Source organism: Thamnophis elegans, chromosome 6 (genome assembly GCF_009769535.1).
Source record: "Thamnophis elegans isolate rThaEle1 chromosome 6, rThaEle1.pri, whole genome shotgun sequence".
NCBI classification, from domain to species: Eukaryota; Metazoa; Chordata; class Lepidosauria; order Squamata; family Colubridae; genus Thamnophis; species Thamnophis elegans.
Genome location: NC_045546.1, coordinates 56,335,337 through 56,350,736, shown reverse-complemented (window position 1 = coordinate 56,350,736; position 15,400 = coordinate 56,335,337). Strand labels below are relative to the sequence as shown.

At 39.9% G+C, this 15,400-nt stretch overlaps 1 long non-coding RNA gene across 1 annotated transcript; it reads right to left on the bottom strand.

Moving 5' to 3' along the window:
- Window positions 1-12,659: 12,659 nt before the first annotated feature.
- Window positions 12,660-14,708, bottom strand: LOC116510829. Its single transcript, XR_004255672.1, has 2 exons — window positions 14,208-14,708; window positions 12,660-12,769 (listed from the first exon to the last, which is right to left on the bottom strand). It is a non-coding gene; the product is annotated as an uncharacterized LOC116510829 (long non-coding RNA).
- Window positions 14,709-15,400: the final 692 nt, after the last annotated feature.

Genomic DNA, 15,400 nt, shown 5'->3' with positions numbered 1-15,400 from the left:
TCTGCCATTTTGGAAAGAAAAGTTCACTACTTTTAAAATAATTTTTAGCTATGGATGCAGGATATATTCTTTTCGTTTGTATTTGAGTGGGAATTTACATAATGTCACATTTTTTAAATCACTAAAAAATTGCAGTTTTTCAAAGAAAGTTCATCAACATATTAGAGAGAGGTCTGCATATAAATGAATATATTGATTACCATAATAAAAATATATTATATTAGGGAAAATTACTTGCAAAATATATAATACAGAATGTCAGTGTTTGGACAAATATATATTAAAATACATAGAAATCTTATGTTGCATTGTCCATACTATTCTAGATACAGTTGTCAGACATGGGCGGAATATATTGTATTTTTAGTCAAGTAAATACATATTTTAAAAAGACTTCATATATAACTGATATAATGTACTCTGATTTTAGGAAAGATTAACATTTCATGCACATAAAACAATTTTAAAACAATGTGTGTTAGATATTAAGAATGGAGCAATAGGTTCCTCCAAGGTCCTCCATTCCGGCAGGAAAATACTGGAAGCTGACTGGCAGAGCTGTCTGACAGCTCCCTATAAAAGGGCTAGCTGTCAGACAGGCTAGTTCTGGATCTGTACATAGTTGCTGAATAAAGAGCTGTTGTTGTCACTGAAGTCTGAGTCCTGTCTCCTCCGTTTACCCTATCTAACACTGGCGACCAGGATGGGATCGGAAGACAACTAGGCAAAAAGAGCTGACAACACAATCCAGCAAAATCCCAGTCAAAGCGATTAACGTTGGGTGCCAAATGGCCATTTTGAGTGGCAAATTCAAAGTGGCATCAGCTTATCAAAATGACTATGCATGCCTCACCAGCTTCCTAAGATCCAGTCACAGAGCACTGGGACTCCTACATGACCAGGTTCGAGTGTTTCATGGAGGCCAATGACCTTTTTTTTTTGAAAAATTTTTAAATTGTTTTAGTTAAAAAACACACACACACAAAAGAATCATCTTTCGTTACATCTTGTAGAAAGCGTATCAGTTGGTTACAAATATATTCCGTGTGTTTCTTCCACAATCCTTACATATACTTCATTCAAATCGAGTTGTACATTTTAAGTCAAGAAAGTAAAGATTATTTATTTTACTATCCCTGAACCACAATTCTTATTTAATTACCATTATTAAACATGTTTTTATCTAGAATCATTTATAGTTAAAGACTAAGGTGACCAGATGTCCTGATTTCAGTGGGACGGTCATGCTTTATAACAATTTATCCCGTGTCCTGGGGTGTTTTTAAAAAGTCCCGATTTTCTGGCTTCATGTTGAAAGCCCAGTGGATTTGCTTAAGAAATCCTAACCGGGACAAGACAAAAGACACCCTGTCTAACCTCTCTCTCTGTCTCAGTACTTTCATTGAAGATATTAAAAACGTTAAAGCAACAAAACGGACCCCCCCCGCGCCCCTTTTACTCACTTTTATAAGAAAAAATGACCAAGTACCATAGAGCTGCAGGAAACACTTTGCCTAGAGTAGTTAGCTAGCAACTGTTACTTCCTGGATTTCCCTGATGGGAGGGGCACAGAGGTTGGAGGTAGGCTCGTGTGGGAAAAAATGGTGGCTCTAATTTTTCTTTGAAAAATATTTCCCTGGGACTATATCACCATTTTAATTTGCTCAGTTCTTTGTATTAACATCTATATCATTTTGGATTGACTTGGAGTTTCTGCCTGCTGGTAAGTGTGCTGGGTTTTTTTCTTTTATTTTTTAATGCATTTTAAAATAATGTAGGTTTTTAAAAATGTGCAGCTGCTGTTTTTTTTATTCAAAACAATATGTGTAATACTATGATGTGCCATGGAAAAATCATTAAAAAAAACCCTGAAAGAACAAAAGGGTTTTTTTAGGGTATTTTCCTGATCAAAACTATAATTGTTTCTGCATGACACCCTTAATCACAAATAGCCAACTACACTTCATTCTAAATAGTTTTATTTCCTTTATTGTATGTGATTACTCAAGTCCAAAAACTGAGTTAATTGGATAAATTCAGCTCCACAATTTACTAAATATACAGTTACAGGAATTTCATGTATAGTATGCTGTCTCTTAGGGTTTATTGAACATAGGAGAATAATATGAGAGGGATTTGATGTAAAATAAGCTCTTTTAATGAATTCAAAATCAACACAGCAGACAAGACATGGGAGTGAACATAATACACATTTTAACAATATTTTTTTTCTTTTAGCCATCAAATACTGCAGCTAGTGTGTCAGTAATAATAGCAAGACAGGCATAGGATTTTCCAGCCAGGTTAATTTTACTTTTATATGGTTTTGATGTTGTATTTAATTTTATTTGTATTAGAAACTTATGAAGGCTGTGCAACATTTTGAGGTGATATACAGTATGTAAAGGCATGAATACAGTAGAACCTCTAGTCACAACCATAATTCGTTCCATAACTTTGGTCGCAAACTGATTTGGTCATGAATCAAACCTAATTTTGGAAATTTGGCGCTTACAAAAAAAATGGTGCAGAAGGGGAAATCAGCAGCGGGGGGGGGGATGTGAATATTTTGGTCAGAAGCGTTCATGACCAGAGGTCATGTGATCAAAATTTTGATGTTTGGCAACAGATTCGTATTTATGATGGTTTCAGTGTCCTGGGGTCATATAATCACCTTTTGACAAAGTCAAATGGGGAAACCAGATTCACTTATGCTACTAACTTATCAGCTGCAGTTAGTCACTTAAGAACTGTAGCAAGAAAGGTGGTATAATGGGCTTAGTGACCAAAGTTACAATGGCATTGAAAAAAGTGACTGATGACCATTTTTCACACTTAGCGACCATTTTCACACTTAGCGACCGTTGCAGCATCCTCATGGTCACGCGATCAAAATTTTGATGTTTGGCAAGTTACAATTTATATTTGTAAATTGTAGTTATGTTGAAATAAAAAAAATTACAATACTATTTTTGTTGCTCTGTATAAAATTTTGTTGCTCTGTATAAATTTTTTAATTAAGCCCCCCCCCCCCCCCGGTCAAAGGTGTCCCTCTTTACCAATCTGAAAATCTGGTCACCTTACTAAAGACACAACCACCTACTGGCATTCATTTGCAGTTTCAATAGATCTCCAATAACATTACACCTTTATGACATATTCTAAAACAAATTCAGTTAAGTAAGATATCTAAGCATTTCCACCACCCCCCCAACACACCTGTATGTATCATTAAATATTATCCATTAACACTTCTTTGTTATTATTGTAGTTGACTAAAAATTATTTACTGTTTATCTCACCTCTCCTCTCCACAGGCCCACACAATATTATACCTTTATAGCCATCTTTAAACAATGATTTATTAATACGATTTATAGGTCTTTTCCCTCAATCCCAAATTAGTTAATTACATGCTAAGAAAATAAACATTAAACATCTAAGACAATCTAAGAGATGTTAACATTTCTACGTAACAATCACCAAAAGTATACATTAGCATTTCTATGGCCCGGTTATTTATCCTAACTAAGGTTAACATTTCACTATTGGTATCATAGTAAATTATATGTTAACGAATAAACATTCAATGGTAATCTAGAACAGTCTATAAAGTACTAAAATCTCTACTTATTAATCATCAATAATTAACTAGCTTTTTTTCATCAACTAGCATTATTAACCAGTGTCTTTCTAGTAACAAAATGGTCTTTTGTCTCTCGCCAGCTGTTCTGTCAATTCTCTTTCCAGGATCTTTCCAGGGTTTAAGACTTCTCTCCGCACTTTGTAGCTTAAAAGATCTCTCATGTAGTTTTGTTGCCCTTGAGGAGTTATTAATGTAAGCTTAACTTTGGTTGTCAGGTTTATTTCCGGATAGATTTGTCTTATTAACTCCATCTTTTTCGCTCTTTCTTTTTCTCCTGCATCTTGGAGTTTGGAGTGAAGCAACAAATTATCAAAGTCACTTTTCCAGCTTCCCCTCTTTCCACCTTCACTCACGTTTACTCCATTAATAAGTTCATCTAACTTCTTATCTTTGTTTTCTATATTTTCATTCGTTTCTTTAATTTCTGGGGCTGCAACCCCATCATCTTTTTTTGTGATACCCCATAGTCTGTCCCATTTCTTGTCAAATCTCTCAAGTCCTTCTGAGATGTTTTGAAGTCCAGCCAAAATGTTTTGAATTATCAAGCTTTCTTCATCTGAATATTGATCCATTTTTAGAGTAAAAAAAATAATAAAGAAAAAGCAAAGAAAGGAATTTGGTACTCTCTGCCACACTAGCCTGTCACAAGTTTTTGAAGAATATATCTATTTTTATTTTAAATCTTAAGCAGATGTTCTTTTATGGTTTTCAAAAAAAAGGGTTCTAATCTTTTTCTTTCCTTTTCCAATTCTTGCCAAAATATTTTCCACATGCACCAGCAGTACACTATTTGTGACCTTGAGTCTTTATCAGGTTTTAAAAACAAGTTCCAAACCCTTCTGTTGCAAAGTCAGTGTAGTCAAATAGGAGTGAACAAAGGATACATTGTTACAACAGCAAAAGAAAAAAAAACCTTCAGACTTGGGCTTCCAAGTGGCAGATTCAACTATTTTTTTAAAAAAATTTCCTTAAGTATCTTCAATATAACAAGTAGAAGGAGAAGTTTATTAAAGTAAAAAAAAGTTTTAATTTAAGCGAAAAAAGTTAAAGTAGTAAAAAGAAATAGAGGAAAAAAGATCAGTCCCTTCACCTCAAGCAGAGAAACAGGAAACGTTGCAATCACTTCAATCCACAAAACATTGTTACAGGCAAGAGTAAAAAACTTTCTAAGGCAGTCCAATAGGGATTAAATATGCCACTTTGTTCTTACTTAAGGGACTAATTTAGCTTAAGAAAAAAGTTTCTTAGGGCAATCTTCTAAAAGAAAAGGAAAAAAACCTCACCAGATGCAACACTTTCACTTCTCTTTCTTTCCAGAGCCGTCTCCAACTATGTCAGCCTGGAGGCTGCCTGTTTTCCGCCGGTTGGAAGCACTTCCCTTGGGTCGATCAGGGACTTTGTGATGTCCCTGCGACCAGCAAGGTCTTGTCTTCCCAGTCACCGTCTCTTCGGGACGGTTTAGGTCCTGCCGGACCATCCAGGGGCAAAAGTGTCATCGGCAGATTCGGACTGTCAAGTCCGCACGATGTAACGTTGCGACGTTGGCTCCTCCTCAAGGCCAATGACCTTCTTAGTCTATCGGACAACAGGAAGAGGGCTCTCTTCCTGAGTTACTGTGGGCCTGAAGTTTTCAACACTGCAAGGGCACTGTCCAAGCCAACCCTGGTCCAGACAATCAGCTAGTCCGTACTATAGAACACTCTCAAGACACACCAGGGATGTGCAGTCAGGGGAGGAGGGGCCTCACCAGTGTCATTAGGAAAAGAAAAGAAAAATTAAAAGGAAAAAGGCTAAGGTAGTTGCTGCCAGTCACAGTGGATGACTCTGCTTAGTGCTAACTGCAGGGGGAGGCGAGAGAACTACGGGCCTCCTTTGCATAAGGAATTTTTGGATGTGGGGGGGCAAGGCAGCAGAGCTCCTTCATGTTCATCCCCTTCAGGGCTTTTCCCGCCTCCAGGACATTCCTGAACTGCACGAAGGCAAAGCCCCAGAGCTTCCCATCGGGCTTCCTGGGCAGGGAGGCTTCCAGGACTGTCCCAAAGGCAGTGAAGGCGCTCTTCAGCTCCTCTTCTGTGCACTTGAAGCTGAGGTTGCAGACGATCAGCCGGGCCTTCTTGGGGGGGGGGGGCGTGGCCTTGGGAGACTCCGGTGCTTCCCAGGGGGCCTCTTCGCCACCGCTGCCTTCTCCTGCTGCCCTCTGCTTCTTCTTGGGCCACGCCAGTGCCAGGCTGACCCGGCAGCCACCGAAGATGCGGATTTTGCTCAGGGCCCGCTGCACATCCTCCGGCAGGGAGAAGCTGATGAAGCCCAGCCTAGTGCACGTCTCTCTGCAGGGCACCGTCATGGCCACCACCCGTCGCACCGGCCCTGCCTGCCCGAACTCCTGCTCCAAGTCGGTGCACGTCTCTCCGCCGGGCGCGATCATAGCCACCACCCGCCGCCTCAGCCCCCGCCTCCTCCATCCCCGCCACTGTGTCCGACAGGCGTCTCGCGTTTATGGTGGACATAAACATGAGATGTCTGTTGGACACAGCGGCAGGGACGTTGCTTCTCACCGCTGCCGCGCTCTTGCCTCACCAACCGTAATCCTCACCGCCCGTCACTGAGACACACTACTCGCCAAAACTATCCAGATTTGTGCAGTGGCACAAATTTAATCTGCGCAACCAAAAAGAAGGGGAGACCATCAACCAGTACATTGCTGTGCTTTGTAAGGCCGCAGCGTACTGCAAGTTCAGAGACTTGGACGAGTTGCTGCTTGATCAAATAATCTGTGGAATGAGGGACAGTAACTTTGCTGCTGCCAAAGATGAACCTCATACTATAGATCGAATTGGATGAGTCCAGAGTGACAGAATCATCAACCAAGTCTATGGAAATGCTCCAAAATCATGGCAGCCCAAAAAACACACGCCGAGCTGTCATGGTGCATCACAAGACTACCAAACACAATTTCTCATCTGACAGTGAGGACAAAGTTGCTGCCTTTGTTTGGAAAGGAAAAAAGCCACCGTACGAGATCAAAGGATGTTTCCCTTCATGTGCAGGTTGTGGAGAAAACCATCCGAGGGAAACCTGCCATTTTAGAGACACTATCTGCCAGAGGTGCAACCAGAAGGGGCACCTGGCCCGAGTCTGCTGTGCAAACCTACCAACCGTGCAACAACCCAGACCAGTGACAAATCAGCCGGGACAACCAAGGCCACTCATATGTGAGACCTGGAAACCACAGTGGAAGCATGAAAGGGCAGAAGCAACAGATGCATTCCAGACCAAGATTTGGCAAGCCAGCACGCCAAGAAACAAGAAACTGCGTGTAACCATCAGGATCGAAGGAGCTCCATGCCGTATGGAAATCAGCACCGGGTCATCCCAAACATTGTATCCTGGGCTACCCTGAAGAAGGTCATCCCAAGCCTCCAGAGGAACCAATGGGGGGGGGGGGAGAGAGAAATCCATGCGTTAGAGAAGACTGAAGACTAAAGACTGCCTTTTTCTTCCCTGTCTAACGCATGGATTTCTCCCCCCCCCCCCATTGGAAACCAGGCAGCTATCAAAGAGAAGGAAGCACACGCCACATGGGCTTCTTTCAACAGCTGAAGGAGCAGGAGGGGAGGATTGGTGCACGCTCCCTTTTCTTTGACAGCCACCTGATTTCCAATGTGGGGGGGGAAATCCATGCATTAGAGGAGAAGAGAAGGCTGAGCTTCTGCTAGGGACTGCCTTTTTCCTCCCTCTCTGGATCGGGCTTCAACATTGCTCTAGTCTGGGCTCCTGAAAAAGCCCCCACCACTGGCACTCTTTGACACTTTGAGGTCAAAGATATCCTGGATTCCAGAAAGCATAGGAAGAAAGTACAGTATTTGGTCGCTTGGAAACATTTCCCTCCCTTACAGTCTGAATGGGTTCGGGGCTCGGGATGTCCAGGCTCCTAAACTCCTACAACTGTTTCACACTGAATACACTGTTTCACACTGAATACCCCAATAAGCCTTAATATTATTTTACTCACCTGTATGTAGATTGCTTCTATCTTGCCTATTTTGTCTTATGTTTTTTCCTTAGGGCTAACACTTCTACTGCAGGAGGGCCAAATGTCAGCCGGATCTTCATCATGGGTGTGTGGATGGATTAGATAGATAGATAGATAGATGATAGATAGATAGATAGATAGATAGATAGATAGATAGACAGACAGACAGACAGACAGACAGACAGACAGACAGATAGTATGAAGGTGCCAAAGAATCTTCACTTGGTGTAATAAAATAAATACCGTATTTTTGGAGTATAAGACGCACCTTTTTCCCTCAGAAAAGAGGCTGAAAATCTGGGTGCGTCTTATGCACTGAATACAGCATTTTTTGCCTCCTGAAACCCCGTCCCCTTCACCAAAATGGTTGTGCATAGTCTTTAGGAGGCTTATAGAGTGCTCCTTGGGACGGGGGAGGGCAAAAATGAGTGAAAAACAGGCCAATTTTTGCACCCCCTAGCACCCAGGAGCACTCTATAAGCCTCCTAAAGGTATGCATGCCCCCCTTTTTTTTACATAAAATGGACCAGTTTTCGCAAAAAATGGGCCGTTTTTTGCTCATTTTTGCCTCCCCCAAGTCCCCAGGAGCACTCTACAAATCTTCTAAAGGCTATGCATGCCCTTTTTTTGACAAAAAAACGGCCCAATTTTGTGAAAAATGGGCCGTTTTGGGGAGGTCTGCAGAGTGCAAAAACTTTTTTTTTAATTTGCCTCTTCAAAATCTTAGGGTGTCTTATACTCCAAAAAATACAGTATGTCTTGTTTGCTTTCAAATGCTGTACACAGTAGATAAATCAAAATTTTCTTATACTACTGCTGTCTCTTGGGTTTGACATAATTCTGCTTTATGAGCCATGTAAATAGAAACCGTCTTGGTTTTTTTGTGGGGGGATAGGGTTGCTTGCACCTAGAATGTCTCCATTAATAAAAATCAGTGCATTTTTGCTTCATGGGGTATTTTATATATGGGAAGACTTGAATAACTCCACTTTGTGTTTAATGCAATGTAATTTAATGTGAAACCATTCTTACAAATAGTTTCCATGTCTTTTTGTTTAGGCAAGTTTTCTTCTCTTTTTTTTACCCAATGCTATTTTAGAAGTAATGAATGCCATTAATTTTAGAACTATTGGTTCAAAATGCCATTACTGGTTTGGCTGTTATGTTTTTTTGAATGTCAAGTATCAAGTGAATTGATTTTAAAATAACAATAAACATTTTCCTCAGCTGCTGATTATCTTCCTAATCATACATTAATGAGGAAGGAGAAGCTGACATATCTGTCTTATATGAAACCAACCTAATGTGGCCCTGGCAGCAAATTCTGTATAGTACAATGTGGCAAATGCATCAAGCTGTTGATCAGTTGGGAGACAGGTTTAGAAATACGAACTAAAAATACTCTACAGGTCAATGTTTACTTCTAAGACTGCTAAAGGTAAACTAACTGTATTGATTGCTATACATACATACATACATACATACATACATACATACATACAAGAACTGTTTACATTTTATAAGGTTGTTTCATGACTGGATTCATACTTTTGTGTTTATCATTCTTGTTTTAGTTCTCCTTATCTGCTTCTCTTAGAGGGCTGAGATTTCCTCCTTAGGAACATCAAAACAAATTATACTGCCAGAATTCATTGGCACTAACTGTCTTGACTCAAAGCCTAATGCTATTACAAGACCAGCAACAGCTGCAACAGTAATACATCTGCAAGTCATTTGAAAGTAGGACAGAAACTATCCATTGCAAAGAATTGTATAAGTGCACAACCATTAGCAGTATTCCAGTAACCATGCAAATAGATTCTTCTGCCCTTCCTCTTTAATTAGTTGAAATATCTAACACCCTCTTTTTAATATATTATTAAATATCTTAAACATCTAATATATTATTAAACATTGCTATAATTTAGATATTGGCCACACATTTGGGATCACTAGGTGAAATTAGTTTGGTGTCTTTGCTGTTTGTGAAGTTGAAACTAGTGGAATGTGTTTATTATTCTGGGAATGCCCTCTACAATAGTTAAATTAGGTTCCGTAGGGTCTTCCCAAGTCTTTGGGGCAAAACTATGGACTGCCACAAGGAGCAGAAATCTGCTCATGGAATGCTGAGGTTTTGTTCATATTCAAATGAACGTTAAGGTTTCTGTGAAAGAACTCATACACAATGCTTTCCTACACCAGTCCCTGCCCAAGCCTACTCTTCAGTCAGGGATATTAAATTGCCACTTTTCCTTTTGGTATCATATTCAACTTTTCTACAAGACAATCAAGAATATGCAGAGTTAAATCAGTTTTGTTTTATAAAATACAAAAATATTAGTTCCTGTGTTCACAGTCTAGCAATAAGGGTACTTTTGTATCGCTCACAATTTAGCAATTAATATGATTTCTGTGCAATATCATAAGTTCATGTGCTCTTCATTTTGGGGAACATATTTTTTGGGATAGTTTATCTTCTCTAATATGAATAATATGTAAGATTTATATGTGAATATTAGAATTGTGCCAATATTTAAAGATTAGTTATGAGGACTATTCAACTGATTACCCTTTCTAGTTGAATTATCATTTTGGACAATCAATTTACTATAACAAATCTGGTGCTTCCGGATTTGCAGATTCACAAACATGCTATGCTTGCACAAACACACTTTTTGCATAATCAAATTTATTGACAACTGAAATTGGATCTTGAGTTTCAGTGTAGCCCTTGCCATTTCTTATGTAGAGTGTATGGAGATTAAGTGAAATATGATGGTGAAAAGAATGAGGTTGTGCATCGGTGCTTTTCATCCTGGAGTTGCTTTGCAGCTGTTCCTTCTGTCAAAAGGGTTCCAACACAGAGAGCAACTCTTGCTGGACAAAAGGTTGGTGATGAATAGTTTAAGGGTCAAAAGCACAGGGAGAGGAAAAGTTCTTCATGATCCAAACTGGAATGCTGTGCATCAACTTGCTATCTAATTTGGCATCCAATTTAAAGAAATCATATTACAAGTCATGTAATCCTCCAGTCCTGTTTGAAAAGGCAGCGGGTATACAACTGTGAACTCCACAACCTTCACTGGATTTCAGACATTATTTGGTTTGCATTATGTCAAGATATGCAGCTCTCTGAAACAGTAACAAATACTTAATAGATCTATGTGACTTAGGGAAGTTTTTCATTAATGTACCTTGGCCTGCAGAAAAACTATATTCTAGTAATAGAGCAAGCATTTTGAATACCCTGGAGTCCAGATTCAATTCTTATTCCCAGTCAAGGCTCTACTCCCGTCTAGAACCCTATTAAGTTGCTGCCAATAATGTAAGCTACTCTGAACTAGATAAACCATATGCTAGCCATTGTAAGGCAATGTTCTACATTACTGATTTCTAGTCTGATGTCCTAACCACTATACCAAACTGGTGCTGCAAGTTGACCCTAAAAAAGAAGCAGTTATTCTTCATTTCAGTAACTTCATTTTCAGTCCTAAGGCTGGTGGTCAATGTTCCCTCTAATTTTTTTTCAGTGTGGGCAGAAAAGTATAGTGTTTGAGCGGCATATTTTCATGCCTGAGCACCTGAATTTTTTTCACAGATGTCACCTAAGACAACAACGAAATCAGTATTATTTGAAACTCAAAGTTATGTTTATTCAAGGTACCTGCTTAATTAAAAGTATTATATAATATCAGTATCACTTAACAACGGTCCTGCTTAGCAACCAAAATGTTGGCTCAGAAAGTCTGGCATTTGAAGCACGCAAGTCTTAAAGTGTTGTTACAAGATCCTTGCACCCCTAACCCTTTAGAAAAAAAATCCCAGGGGTCTTCAAACCTGACAGCTTTAAGATTTGTGGACTTCAACTCCCAGAATTCCTCCTCCAGTCATGTTGCGGCGACGTCATCTGCGTGGATCCATTTTTGGTTTTTTTCACAGGGGGCAGGGCTGCCGCGGAAGATGCCAATGAGCCCCCGCCGCCACTAGAATAACTGCTGCCACCGCCGCCTCCTCCTCCTCCAACATTACCAACACATTTTCTGCCCAGCGCTGCAGCCGAGGTGAAGCAGCCAAAGCTCCCGCAGGAGCCCCCACCCATGGCAGCGGTGGCGGTGCCTCTCCCTCCCCTCGGAGCACCTCAGCTGGGCTCTGGGTTACCCCTGCCGCCGCCTCCACTGTGCTTTTGAGAAGCCATGAGGTCTTTTTTTCCTGCTCCCGCCCCCTCCGCCGCCTTCCTACTAGCTCCCGCAGCCTCATGGCTCCTCAAAAGCACGGCAGAGGTGGAAGGGGGAGGGATAACGCAGGGGCCAGCTCAGGTGCTCTGCGTGGAGGGAGAGGCACCACTGCCACGGGCGGGGGTGCTGACCAGAGCTTTGGTGGCTTCACCTCAGCTGTGTCGGGCGGCAAATCCGGAAGTGCTGTTGGAGGAGGAGGAGGCGGCAGCAGATATTCCCCTTCTGCCTGTGACAGAAATCACTGCGCGCGGTTAGAAACGGCTGCGCAGTGTTTTCTTGCCACGTGCGCAGCCGCGCACCTTAGAGGGAACAGTGCTGGTGGTTGTACTCATTGTTATTAGTATGGTCATTCTTATATTTCATCTTAGTCCCATTTTTTTTCACTGTGTGCCTTGATTTTCATAACCAGATCTTGCACATTGTTTGCATTTTTAGAAAAAATAGAGTCACCAGATAGTTCAGGTGAAGTTTATTATTCTTCACTTAGTTTTATCTTTTTCTAGACTCGCTCCTCTCCTCCCTTTCTCAAAATCTCCCTCAACATATATATTCAACATACTGTATACAATTCCAACATCTATGGGTAGTCCTTGATTTACAACAGTTTGTTCAATGGCTGTTCAAAGTTGTAACAGCACTGAAAAATGTGACTAATGACAGTTTTTCACAGTTACAACTTCTGCAGCAACCCCATTGTCACGTGATCAAAATCCAGATGCTTGGCAACTGCTTCGTATTTATGACTGTTGCTGTGTCCCAAAGTCATGTGATCACCTAGTGCGACCTTCTCATGGCCTTCATTCTTATTAAAGGCACCCAGAACAGTTATTGAATAAAAATAGACTGACATACAATCTAGAAAGAAAGGAAAAGATTATGAGAAGAAAAAAAGAACAAGAAAATTCTGGCATTCATTTTTAACAGTATAATTCTTATGATGGCCAGATTTCATGGAACTGACTTCCTCAGGTTGGCTACAATAGATCTACTACTACAATTAGTTTCTTTCTTAATTATTTTAATATTTGTATTAAGTTACTAAGGTTTTTTTTTTTTGAGAAAAAAGAAAAAGTTTTGAAAAGATACATCCTGCCCATAAACAAAGAACTTAAAATGCATACTAATTTTTTCCAATATTTCTTTAATCAGTTGTAAATGAGTATAACATTTCAAAACTAGAGTTTTTGTAAACATCCATGTCCTTCCTTCCTTCCTTTCCCCCTCCCAACAGCAATAATCAGCACAGTATAAATAACTAGATTAGGAATTACAGTAATTTCTATCCAAGATGTTGAAGATCTACTCTTATTTAACATTTATGGAAAGTTAGAACAACTTTGTTCAAAGAACTCCAAGTTTCAGTTATGAGTTTATATACTGAATTATAACCCAAGTAAGGTTTCTAAGTTAAACGTTTTGAGAGATATTTGTATTTTTTCAATACATATTTATTTTGAGAAGGTATATTCCCAAATTTAATTAGCTATTCCTCTGCAGAAGGAACTGTACATATTTCCCAATAGAAAGCACAGAATATCCTTATAGCTGTTGCCAAATATGAGCTACTTTTGTATACTTTGTATGAATGTAAGGCTTAGTAATATTTAGTAAAAACAGATTGAAAAAGAAATTCAACTTTTAGAATTGTTTTCATTCAATTATAAATTGTTGAGCTTCAATTCAGGAAGTGATGGAGAACAAAAATAAAAATGGAGAACTTTGATGTCATTTGGGTCATGAATGGGAGCAAATATTGCAAAATTCAGTCTGAAAACTCCCTTCTTCATCTTCCTTCTTCATATTGAATTCATTCCAAATTCCATAAATTTTTCATATACAGTTAATTTATTTCCAATCTGTCTGAGGCCAGAAATTTTTGACTAAAATGTTGACATCCCAACAGGTTCTCTGAAGATATACAATAATATACGATTTCCCCCCCCCCCCCAATTTTTACCTTTATTTTTCAGTTTCAGATGGGCCAATAGTTGAAAATATTTTAATTTAATTCATGAAATCATTTTTTACCTCCCCTGCCTCCAGAACATCTCTACAGACAAAAAATGGGCAAAAACAGCTCAGTTTTTGGCCCAAAACAGATGAAAACAGCCCGGTTTGTGGCCTCCTGGGGCATCTGTGCACCCCATTTTTCACGTCCACCATCTCCAGAATGTCTCTGCAGGCCAAAAATGGGTGAAAATGGCTTGTATTTTGGCCTCCTGGGACATCTGTGTGCCTCATTTTTCACCTCCCCCACCTCCAGAATGTCTCTGCAGACCAAAATTGGTCTTACCTTTCAGTTCCAGCCTGTGGGGCTCGCGAAGGTAAGTCTAGTGCTCGGCCAAAGGGTGGGCGAGGTGATGTGGGCAGGGCAGCCTCATGGTCCTGTGCGGGTTGGATTAATGGCTTTGGTGGGCCGCATTCGTCTCCCAGGCTGTAATTTGAGGACCCATGACCTAAATGAAATGCAGTAGCTTTCTTGAAAAACATTTGCCCAAAATGTTATACTTCTCCTGAATATACCTTGAAGTACAAGTAATCCTCGACTTACAAGCATTAGTTTAGTGACTGTTTGAAGTCACAACAGCACTGAAGAAGTGGCTGATGGTTTTTCACGCAACTATTGCCACATCCCCATGGTCACATGATCAAAATTTAGACGCTTGGCAACTGACTCACATTTATGATAGTTGCATGCCTTGGGGCCATGTAACCTTCTGACAATTAAAATCAATGGGGAAGCCAGATTCACTTAACAGACATATTACTAATTTAACAATTACAGTGATTCACTTAACAATGGTGGCAAGAAAGATCATAAAATTGGGAGAAACTCATTTAACAACTGTCTTACTTAGCAACAGAAATTTTGTGCTTTAAGGAAATATCATTCCTTTTAAAATCTAGTTATTTACATATATAATCCCCCCCCCCCCGAAAATCCTGTTGTTTTTGAACCTTAACTTACTGTTACATAGCATTCTTTCATCTATTTCTAGTTTAGATATCAAATTTTATTCTCCTTGTTGGAATTCTACCAGATCCAATGATATTTGTAGCCATAAAGGGTTGCAGCAGCTGCCAAAAAAGCCAACACAGTTCTAGGCTGCATAAACAGAGGGATGGAATCAAGATCACGTGAAGTGTTAATACCACTTTATAATGCTTGGTAAGGCCACACTTGGAATACTGCATTCAGTTTTGGTCACCATGATGTAGAAAAGGTGTGGAGACTCTAGAAAGAGTGCAGAAAAGAGCAACAAAGATGATTAGGGGACTGGAGGCTAAAACATATGAAGAACGGTTGCAGGAACTGGGTGTGTCTAGTTTAATAGAAAGAAGGACTAGGGGAGACATTATAGCAGTGTTCCAATATCTCAGGGGTTGCCACAAAGAAGAGGGAGTCAAACTATTCTCCAAGGCACTTGAGGGTAGCAATGGGTGGAAACTAATCAAGGAGAGAAGCAACTTAGAATTAAGGAGAAA